The sequence below is a fragment of the Durio zibethinus genome, chromosome 15 (assembly GCF_047325235.1).
Source record: "Durio zibethinus cultivar Kanyao isolate XHJ-2024 chromosome 15, ASM4732523v1, whole genome shotgun sequence".
NCBI lineage: Eukaryota > Viridiplantae > Streptophyta > Magnoliopsida > Malvales > Malvaceae > Durio > Durio zibethinus.
This window is the reverse complement of record NC_143176.1, coordinates 7143965-7154798: the sequence shown is the minus strand read 5'-3', so window position 1 is coordinate 7154798 and position 10834 is coordinate 7143965. Positions and strand designations below refer to the sequence as shown.

The following is a 10834-nucleotide window of genomic DNA, read 5'->3' as shown; positions in this document are numbered from 1 at the left end:
CATATACTTGATCGGATGTTAAGAAAGGATCTTTATTAGGCACCTTGTTCTGATTCTTTGATGTAATTAGTTTTCTCTTTTTTCATAGCTTGGTTTCCTCCCCAGCTCCTCTAACAAATTAAAAGAGAACAAATTCCGATTCCAATGGCACCACTAAGCATACAACACTAAAAATTATCTTCAATATAATTCTGCAGAAGAAGGCAACATGATAGCTTAGCTCAGACTGATGATCAAGAAGAAAAACTCGTACAAAAATTTCAAGTTTTGTTTTTTTTAAATAAAAATAAAATTTCAAAACTTTTTAAATTTTTATAAATTCAAAATTTTTTTTACTAAAAGTCAAATTGTCTTCTTTATTTTTTTTCCGGACTTATATTATCCTACGTGAAATATTTTTAAAATAAAATAAAAATATTTTCCATATCAACAATATAGAACAAAAAAATAAACTTTGGATGAAATATTCTATTTTAATCCATAGATGATTAAAATTACATAAAAATATAATAAAGTGATTAAATTACACCAATATATATATATGGGATTCTAAGTTTGACTTCTAATATCAGGATTATTTCTCCTTTTGCAAGAAATGACTTAGACCGCTAAGCTGAACATATAAACGCATGCCATTCCAGTCCAACATTTTCTATCAACTTGTTTTGATTTATTTGTATTCTAGTAAGTATTTAACTCAGTAACATCCCTTCTTTAACTAAAGAACATGAACTAGGGAAACTTAGTTTTGACTAATTATTTTGAGAAAAAAAAAATCAATCTAATTGAATGAAATTATGATGCATGGAGTTCTCATAGAAATTCTTATGCCACAAATTAATATGTGATTTTTCTAATGTCTAGAGGGAGGAAGAAAGGCTATTGAGCCGAAATTCCGAATTGATGAATTTTCAAGTGACGTCCTTACGGAAACACAAAGATAATTAAAATGTGCGCATTGGTGCTTTAAAAGATCCTTGTTTTCAAGTCTACTAATGGAAAGGACAACAAACTATGAACTTTTAGCTGATAAACAAAGACATAAATAAACAGGAATGCAGTGTTATGTATCCTCATAGAAATTTGCATTCTAATATGATGCAAGAAGCTGGGAGAAAGGTTCGCGAAATGCTGCAGCAAATCAGGAACTGCTTCATTCACTGACATCTTCTGAAACTGACATTCATTTCTTCATCTCCGGCATCTGCAAAAACTATGCTTTCAAATTTTTTCTCAAAGACAACCACTCTATATCACTAACAATTCGCCATGTTGTTTGTTGATCTCTAGTATATTCTTCCACTATATTTTCATCGATTGATCGGATTGCCTGCAAAACAAATTAAAGCATGGCATGTGAAGAACAAGAAGGTTGTATAATTCAGTAAATTGAAACAATAAAGCAACAAGGACCATTGAATGAACCCAATAAGAAAGATTGCCACCTACTAGAACTGGGAATTTGTTGGGCTAAAAGACTCCAGTTGTAGAGACACAAGAGACAACAATTGAACGTGGTTTGGTCCAATCAACCTACGTCCACGAATGAGAAACAAGATTCACTAGTTGTAGAGAATTACAAACATACCTCAAATCATCAACCTCACTCACCAATCAATACTCATAAGACACTCTCAATCTTCTCTAGTCCTATGGAGTATTCTCAACACAAACAAACACAAACTCAAACCCTTGTGCACCATTTCAACATAACCAAACACATACCCATATGCTCTCATACATCATACCTATGTGGACCCTCTCAGTCTCCTCTAGTCCACTCACAAACAAACATACACACCTATAAGACGTAGAGCCCCAATACTCCTATGGATTGTCTATCCCACAAAGCCCTACAACTCTCTTACATTTTTTTCTCACTTCACCTATTTATAACCATACAAACTTGCCCATTAAAAATCATTTTCCTCTTATAATTATTCTCTTGCAAGTCAAACTTACCTATTAAGAATCCACTTTCTTTTAGAATTCTTCTTTTGTAAGTCTTCTTATTCATCAAACAATATCTGACAAATCCAAAATAAATTTCTAACAAATTCGAAATAAATCTCTTATGGAATTTGAGTCATTATTCCCAACAGAATTAATATTGCCAACCAATTACATTTTCAATTTCATTAGGAATTAAAACAAACACATGGATGACAAATTTCAATTGAAATCCATACGAAGTTCCCTTGAACAGACGAATCAATATTGCATAATCAATAAAGCTGAAAGAGGAAATAAAAGCGTAAAAAATATACAACAGATGAACCTCTCTGTTCATAAGATTACCCAAGTTCAGCCATACAAAAGGCAGGGCAGCTTTTGATACTTTCATATTGAGAGTTAGGGAGCGTAGCGTACCTCTGTTTTGGCATGCCCAGAGTCCTCTGAATCAACACTAAAGCTTGTGCTTATATTGGGACAACCTCTTATGGTTAAAAATTTCAAAGATTGGAAAACGAAATGACAACCCAGAGGGCTGAACCTCACAAGGTTTGGTAGCTTTTCAAGATGTAAGGTGGCCAATTGAGGTAGTTGTATCACTTTCTCTTTTTCCTTGTACCATTCGCCTCATCTCCTGATTGTTCAAATACTTGTTCTAATTTGGAGACGTTGTTAACATGTAGAATTCGTAGTTTTGGAAGGCCATGAGCAACACTCAACGGAAAGAGACATTTCAAAGTTTCACATGAATAAATGTGTATTTCAGTCAGACTAGGGAAGCGTATAGGTTGGAGATGATGACCTTGTGATAAAGTTTGACCATCCTTTTCAATAATTTGCTCCAATTCCTCACACTTACGTATCCATAAAGAGCTCAATTGTGGCAAATTCCGAGCGATGGTAGGTGATAAGATATATCTTAACCTTCCGCATCTGAAGACACGCAATTTAGTGAGGCTTTGAAAGTTGACAACTAGGATGGAATCTTTCCATGCCACCTGCAATTCAGGTAGATCATCCAATGCTAGTTCCTTCAAACTTGAAAGATTATATCCACCATCAAATAACTCTTCAAAATTAATGATGGTCAAATATTTCATGTTTGGTAATTTTTGTCCCAATTTAGGAACTATCATGTTGCATGATTGCTTCGTTTTTCTCATATCCTTTAATTGTAACACCTGTAATCATATCATTTAACTATTAATTCAAAAAATATAAAAAATAAGTAAAAACTTATTTATTTTTTATTTTAAAATTTTATATAAAATTTTAATTTTAACAATCTTATCATTAAATTAAACATTTTACTTTAAAGGTCCATTTAAACCATGATTAAATGAAACGACCAATATAAGTAAATCTAATGTGAATTAAGTTTAAAATTTAATTTTTTAAATTTTTTATTCTAATCAATTAAAATTTAGAAAAACCTTAATTTAGAACCATATCTCTTATAATTATTGTAATACAATTAACTAATTATAATTTAGTATCGTGCAGGGACCATCAAAAAATTATTTAGAAGCTGCATTTTAAGCGAACACTACATAATTCTTAATTGTGATCGGTTAACTATAATGTTGTAACAAAAATAATTATAAATGAAATACTCTCAATTCATTAATTTAAGTCAAAGACAAATAATTTAATTAAAATATAAAACAACAGTTTGAAAAGATTAGCACTATATCATGAATAAAAATGAATCCATATGAAACGTTTAAAAACATAGAGTACTAGTACATACTACATTGGGCTTTTCAATATATCTAAGAAATAAAATTTGTTCCAAGAATTATGGTTAAAGAAATATATTTTCTTATATGCGTTAAATATTTACAAAAAAATTATTACTTTTAATTAATTTTTTTATTTGATTTAATTTTCAACTCAAAACTAAAATATTAATTCAGTTTGGTTTGAAAAGTTTTTGGCATTAAACTAATCTAAGCCAAATCACCTAGTTCAGCTTGGTTTTTCTGTTTTGACCAAATAAAGCTCACACTACTCTCAATAGTGCTAAATGGTGATATTAAGGGTTTTTTAGTTCATGGTATTAATTATTTATGTTTTTATGGGAAGAAATAACAAATTTCTGTGCTACCATGCTATTATTTCTGGACTCCCTGATATGCATGTCAGGGATAGGGAATCCTTAGAAAACCAGAGTAATATTGTTCTGTAGCCCCTGTTATGCCAGCAATAGGGAATTCTTAGAAAACCGGAATCCAATAGGGAATACTTAGAAAATCTCGCAGATATTTTTAGATATTTCATTTGAGTGACTTGAAAAATATTACACTAAGATAAGTGGGTTAATTAGACAGAAAATCATCGTTAAGATATGAAATGCATTCTTGCAATGCATTTCATCAATACAAATGTAATTAAATAATTATTTATTAAATTTTTTTTATTGATTTAAATAATAAAACATTGATTTAGTCGTAAAAAAGAATTTCCAGAAATTTGATGTTTTAAATTTAAATCTTTTTTTTATGAATTTGATTTAATTTTATGTTAAATTTATCTTATATATAATTTATTGATTTTTTAAGTTAGATATTTAAAAATAATTATAATTTCTTTTTTATTAATATTTTCATAAAAAATTATATATTGCAATCGCAATTAGTAAAATTAAAACTAATTTTAATATTAAAAAATAATAGATAAATAATGCTAAATAGTATGAACAATATGTTTTTATGAGAAGAAATAACAAATTTGTGATATTAATTATTTAAGGCTTTTTTTATGAAATGAAATGACTATTTAGCATTTTATGCAATAATTAATTGAACTTAAGCGATACCGCCAAATCCAATCAGGACACCAATTGAAACATCTCTTATTGTTTTGTATTTCACTTTCCAAAGTTTCCATATTTGATAGGATGTTGTCCGCCTTTGATACCAAGCCTCCAACATCATCTTGAATTGATAGAAGTTGCCTTTCAGCATCCTCAATCTCATGTTGCAGCCGAGCCCGTGCCACTATCAGTTCTTCTTTTCTTTCCTTGAGCTTTTTAACATTGTGGCGAAAACGGCAAATGTGATTAAATTGACGTTTTACTGGCTTTGCCACCCAATCCACGAGCAGTGTTCCCACGCTGTTAGAAAGAGCAGACTCGCAAAACCCACAAGCCATTCTTGACAAGCTCAAGTTGAAGAAACTTCTGCCAAGCATAAGAATATCGGCTATAATCATGGTGATGATACTAAAAAGAAAATTAAAGAATAATCAAGGTTAACTCTTTAAACATACCAAGCAAGGGGAAGATAGTCCAAAGTGTGAAAACCAACTGCTTTTTCTTCAGTTTTCTGCCAAGTAGGAGAACCAAATGCCTTTCTTCAGCACTCTACCAAGCTGAACACACGAGATAAAGAACAATATTTTTAGATAATTTATAAGGAAATATTACTCAGAAAACATGAAATAAAAAAAAAAAGTGTTGATATGATAGAAAACCAAAAAAATCATATAATACTACAACAATTAAACAACAATTTTAAAAATGATTAATTACAGGTTTGGTCAACCAATTTTAGTTCATTTTTTATTTTGGACACCGAACTATGAAAAGTAATGATTTAGTCATCAACATTACAAAAATTTGTTTCTTTGATCATCCAATCATTTAGAGTTAAATGTTGGATGTCGTTCTTGCGAGAATATATCATCTATAATAATTATTATGCACAATTAATCAATCACATTACATAATTGTGTAAAGTACATCAAAATTTTATACAAAAAACGCACTCAAATAAGTCTTGGACCTTACCTACATAATTTTTTATTGGGAGCATATCGCCAATAATTATTATAAAATAATTAATCAATTAAAATTTAATATTTTTGTAAGGTTCAAGAAAAATCAAATAAAATCCGTACTTATAAATATTAGATCTTTACATAATTATAATTCATTAATTATAAGAGAATAGTAAAATAAATTTTAGATAATATGATTTTTTTTCTATTGTGATTATTGTGGTTGGATAATTATAACATTCAAATAAAAAGAATTGTAGGGTCACCGACATAGCTAGATTAATTTTCCCACATGGCCTAATCTCAATTGCCAGACGGTTATGCCTACGTGAAATTATTTTAAAAAATAGGCCCTTATCCAGAAAAAAATCAACTTGTTTCATTTTCCAACTTCTCTGGAGTACCCTATTTCATTTAATAGCACCGCCATCGTTTTCCAAACCCCGATGTAAGACCAATTTCTGCTACCATCGTACGCCGCCCGCCGGACCGTTTTTCTTCCCAAAACTCACCCAAGTCTTCTCCTTGATCCTCCCTTACATTATATCAGATCAGATTTTCCTAAAAACTCCTAGAAAGTCCTAAATTGAAAACCAAACCAAAGACCTTAAAAACTATTTATCACCACCAATGGCACCGTTCCCTCTCTCCTCTCCTCCGGCTCTACCCGCGACAACTAGAGAAGCTCTAAAAACCCAAGATCAAAAGACCCTAGAACCCAAAACGGTTACCTGCATCCGCCTTTCTACTCCACTACAACCAATTTTTTTGTTGTTTTTTTAATATTGACAAAAAAGGTTAAATGAATATTTTAACCTTGCCACCTTTATATAGAAATAATAGATCCGAGGCTTTCAAGAGAAAATTTGCTTGAGAAATAAATCCAATCCTTTTCAGTTCTGATCTGCTTCACTGAAAAAATTGCAAATTAGATAAAAAAAAAATGTAAGAAACAAACTTTATTTTTACAAAGAGAAAGCAATGGAGAAGTTGTTGCATTTACCTCACTTGATGCCTTCTAAATCTGCGAGGATTTATTCATGACGGATCAATGAAAGCAAAGAAAAGAAATTTGAAGATTGGATTTTTTTCACTTTTTTTTTTAATTTTTGAGATGAAAATGACAAACAAAGTGGAAACTAAAGAGAGAAAATATTGAAGAGTAGCTCTCTTTTTTATTATTTTTGAAGTTACAAGGAAAGAAATGTAGAATCAAACAAAATTCAACTGAAGTTTTTCGTTTTTTTTTTTTTTTCTCTTTTTGAGTTGAAGGAAAAGCCAACAGAGTAGAAATCAACCTTAAAACTCTTGGCCAAAAGGAAAAATAAATCAAGCTGGCACTAAAATGATCAAAAAGCTTGGAAATTGAGAAGAGAACGATCACTTATCTGCCCGGAAAATTCAAACAAAAGAAATTAACAGAACACTCAACTTCCGATGGCAGAAATGGGTTTTTGCTTCTTTGTTTTTTTTTTTTTTTTTTTTTTTCCTTTTGGAGGTTTTATGGGCAAAGGATTTGTTTCAAGATTAGTACGTGAAATGTAGAGAAAGGAAGACTTATTTTCTTTAAAGTCTTCTTTTTCTTTTAATATTGTTATTTCATTTTTAAATTCCATAGTGTCCGACAAAAGCCATGTGACCGACAAAAGTCATTACCCATCACTTCTTTTCTTGTCGGGATCTTCTTGTTTTATTCTTCCTTTCTTATCTAAGCAATGGAAGACAGCCCAAATATCTGTCCTTTTATTAGGGGAAATTTTCTAAAAGTAACGCAAATATTTATTAATTCGTACCATATTAAAAATAATTGGTGAAAAAATAATAATATATTAATAAATAAAATCGAAACTTATTTTTATAATCGTAATGTTCAATGATCATTATTTAAAATTACAATATATGTATATTTAGTTAATATATATGTATAATTATTTTACAAAATATGTACATCCAAAAAATAAAATAAGGTAATTACATTTTTTGGATATTAATATTATAAAAAATAAATTTAACTTTTTATTAATTAAATATAAATATTTCTTTCCAATTAATTATTTTTATTATAATATCATATAATAAACACTTTTTTATTAAAACACCTTTCGTAGTTCTTTCTTGTTTGTAGAACTATTGTTTCATCCTCTTTACATCCGATAAACGAAATTCACAACTAATTCAAAAGAATTTCTTATCAGTCAACCAGATCATTCCTAATTCGTGATAGAAAACTATTAAAACAGGAAAAGAGCTGGGTCTGAAAATAATATTTTTCCGTGTTCACTAATTAATAATTAGATTAATTATCATGATTCATCACGTAAAAAAAGATATATTATACAAACAGCTCAAAAATACAATGAAGGTATAATCATATTTTTCATACACTTGAAAATTATATATTAAGTCATTATGAAACAAATACACAATAATAATACCATTAAAATGGGGAAGCTTTTATTTAAGGCAAGCTTGGCTATTCATTAAGCCTTTTATGAAGGCTACGTCGGTAAATTTCATTATTTGTCCACATTGTATGAGTAAATTTCCTGATACTTGATTAATGTTTTTTATGTGTAAAAAAATTACTTTACCCATCATCTTTACCTCAATTAATTTTAGTAATAAATTGTAAAAGAAGGAAATACAATATGATATCCAATAATGGTCAAGACAAACAATAATAAAAAATGGAGCTTCTATATCTTGCGGTCAACAAATTAATGGAAACAATACTAACCTAAAGATATTCATGATAGATTTCTAATATGTTGATTATTTTTTACATTAATTACAGGTCTACTTGTTACAGATGACTATGCCATGGCAATGTAGTTATTCATGAATATCAAATTTTTATAATTAATTATAGTATTTGAATTAAAATTTCATTGTAAACATTTACGTATTATTAATTTTATATATTAATTTTCGCTTTAATATACTGTGTTTTTCTTTTTTGTCTATATCCATCATTGCATAAGGAAAAAAAGGGCAAATAATAAAAGGTAAGTAATATACTTAACAAGCATTAAATTCTTACAATGAGCTACGAGGGTAAACCACTTTACTTAATTACTTGAGAACAAAGCATTGACAAGTTATAGATTTATTAAACCTAGTAGATTTATAGTGAGACGAAGATCGTTCGATTAAGAGTATCCAAAGACTAAAATAATCTGATTCTAATGGTCACTTTTAAATTGATTACTCCTTTATTACTTGTTTCTCATTATACATATATATCAAATCTAAGATGTAAATGATAAATAGTGTTTATGAGTTTTTTTTAGTTTGATCCGAATAAAATTTTATAATTCCATGATTATTTATTCAAGTTTGAGTAATTTAATGAGTTTAAATATTTTAATATTCGATTTGAATAATTAATTAGTCTAATCTCATTTTTATATTTTTTATTATTTTAATTTAAAATTATTATTTAATCTTTGTATTTATATCAACTTGAGTTTAAATTTAAATACATAATCGAGTTTAATATTGAATATGAAAATCAAACTCATTTTTTATTGTATAAGATTAATTAAAAAATTTTGAATATCTCAACTTTTATCTTGAGATGAATTTAAATTTAAAAATTAAAATTTAATTGAATTCAAATGAAATTCAAATTCAAACTTATTTTTTTGAGTTGATGGAAAAGCAAAATAGAAATCAGCCTCAGAACACCTTAAAAAAAAAAAAAGAAATCAATCTCGCACTGAAATCATAAAAAAAAGCTTGGAAATTGAAAAGAGAACCTTCACTTATTTTATTGGTAAATTCGAACAAAAGAGATTAATAGAACACTCAGCTTCTGATGGTAGAAATGGGTTTTTGCTTTTTTTTTTTTTTTTGAGGTTTAGGGGCCGAAGATTGGTTTTATGATTATTACGTAAAATGTAGAGAAAAGAAGACTTCTTTTCATCCAAGTCTTCTTCTTTTTCTTTTAATATTGTTATTTCCTTATTAAATTCCATAGTGGCGGACAAAAGCCATATGACCCAGGACTTGTTTTTCTCTCGGGTCTTTTTTTTTTCATTCTTCCTTTCTTATCCAAGTAATGGAAGACAGCCCAAATATTTGTCCAAAAATTTCCGAGAAGTAACAAAAAAATTTATTAATTGGTATCATATTAAAAATAATTAGTGAAAAAATTATAATATATTAATAAATAAAAATAAAAATTATTTTTATTTTCGTAATATTCAATAATCTTAAATCAAAATTATAATACATGTACATTTAGTTAATATATATGTTAATTATTTTATAAAATACGTACATCCAAAATAAAATAAAATAAGTACATTTTTAGATATTAAGATTATAATAATTAATTTATTTTTTATTAATTTAAATATAAATATTTCTTTCCAATTAATTATTTTTATTAAATATCAAATAATAAATATTTTTTTATTAAAACACCCTTGGTAGTTCCAACTTGTTTATGGAGCTATTGCTTCATCCTTTTTATCTCCAATAAACGGAATTCACAATCAATCCAGAAGAATTTCTCATTGGTAAATTAGATCATTCTTAATTCATTCTAGGAAACAATTAAAACAGCAAAAGAACTGCCCCGAAATATCTGCCCGTGTTCACTAATTAATAATAAAATTAATTATCATGATTCATCACATAAAAAAAAGTTAAATTAAATTAATAATACATTTCAGACGAAGAATTGAGATATGTTAAAAAAACATATGATACAAACAGCTTAAAAATACAATAAAAGTGAAAGCATATTTTTCATACACTTGAAAATTATATAATTAAGTTATTATGAAACAAACACACAATAATAATTCCAATAAATTGGGGAAGCTTTAATCTAAGGCAAGCTTGGCTATTCATTAAGCCTTTTATGAAGTCTACGTCGGCAAAATTCATTATTTTGTCCAAAATAATTACATTGTATGATTAAATTTTTTGGTACTTGATTAATGGTTTTTATGTACAAAAAGATACTTCACCTATTGTCCTTGTCTTGATTAACTTTAATAATAAAATATGAAAGAAAAATAGAATATGATTTGCAACAAACAGTCAAAACAAACAATAAAAGATGGCGTTCTACCGATCAACAAATTAATTG

At 28.0% G+C, this 10834-nt stretch overlaps 1 long non-coding RNA gene across 3 annotated transcripts; it reads right to left on the bottom strand.

Annotated features, from left to right (window-relative positions):
* Positions 1–4643: 4643 nt before the first annotated feature.
* Positions 4644–7269, bottom strand: LOC149514630 (uncharacterized). Of its 3 annotated transcripts, none has more exons than XR_016328160.1 (4): positions 6737–7269; positions 6558–6645; positions 5224–5325; positions 4644–5134 (listed from the first exon to the last, which is right to left on the bottom strand). It is a non-coding gene; the product is annotated as an uncharacterized LOC149514630 (long non-coding RNA). The 3 variants fall into 3 exon arrangements; XR_016328159.1 differs by having other exon boundaries at positions 6550–6645; positions 6737–7255; XR_016328158.1 differs by having other exon boundaries at positions 5224–6645; positions 6737–7255.
* Between the last annotated feature and the right edge of the window lie 3565 nt (positions 7270–10834).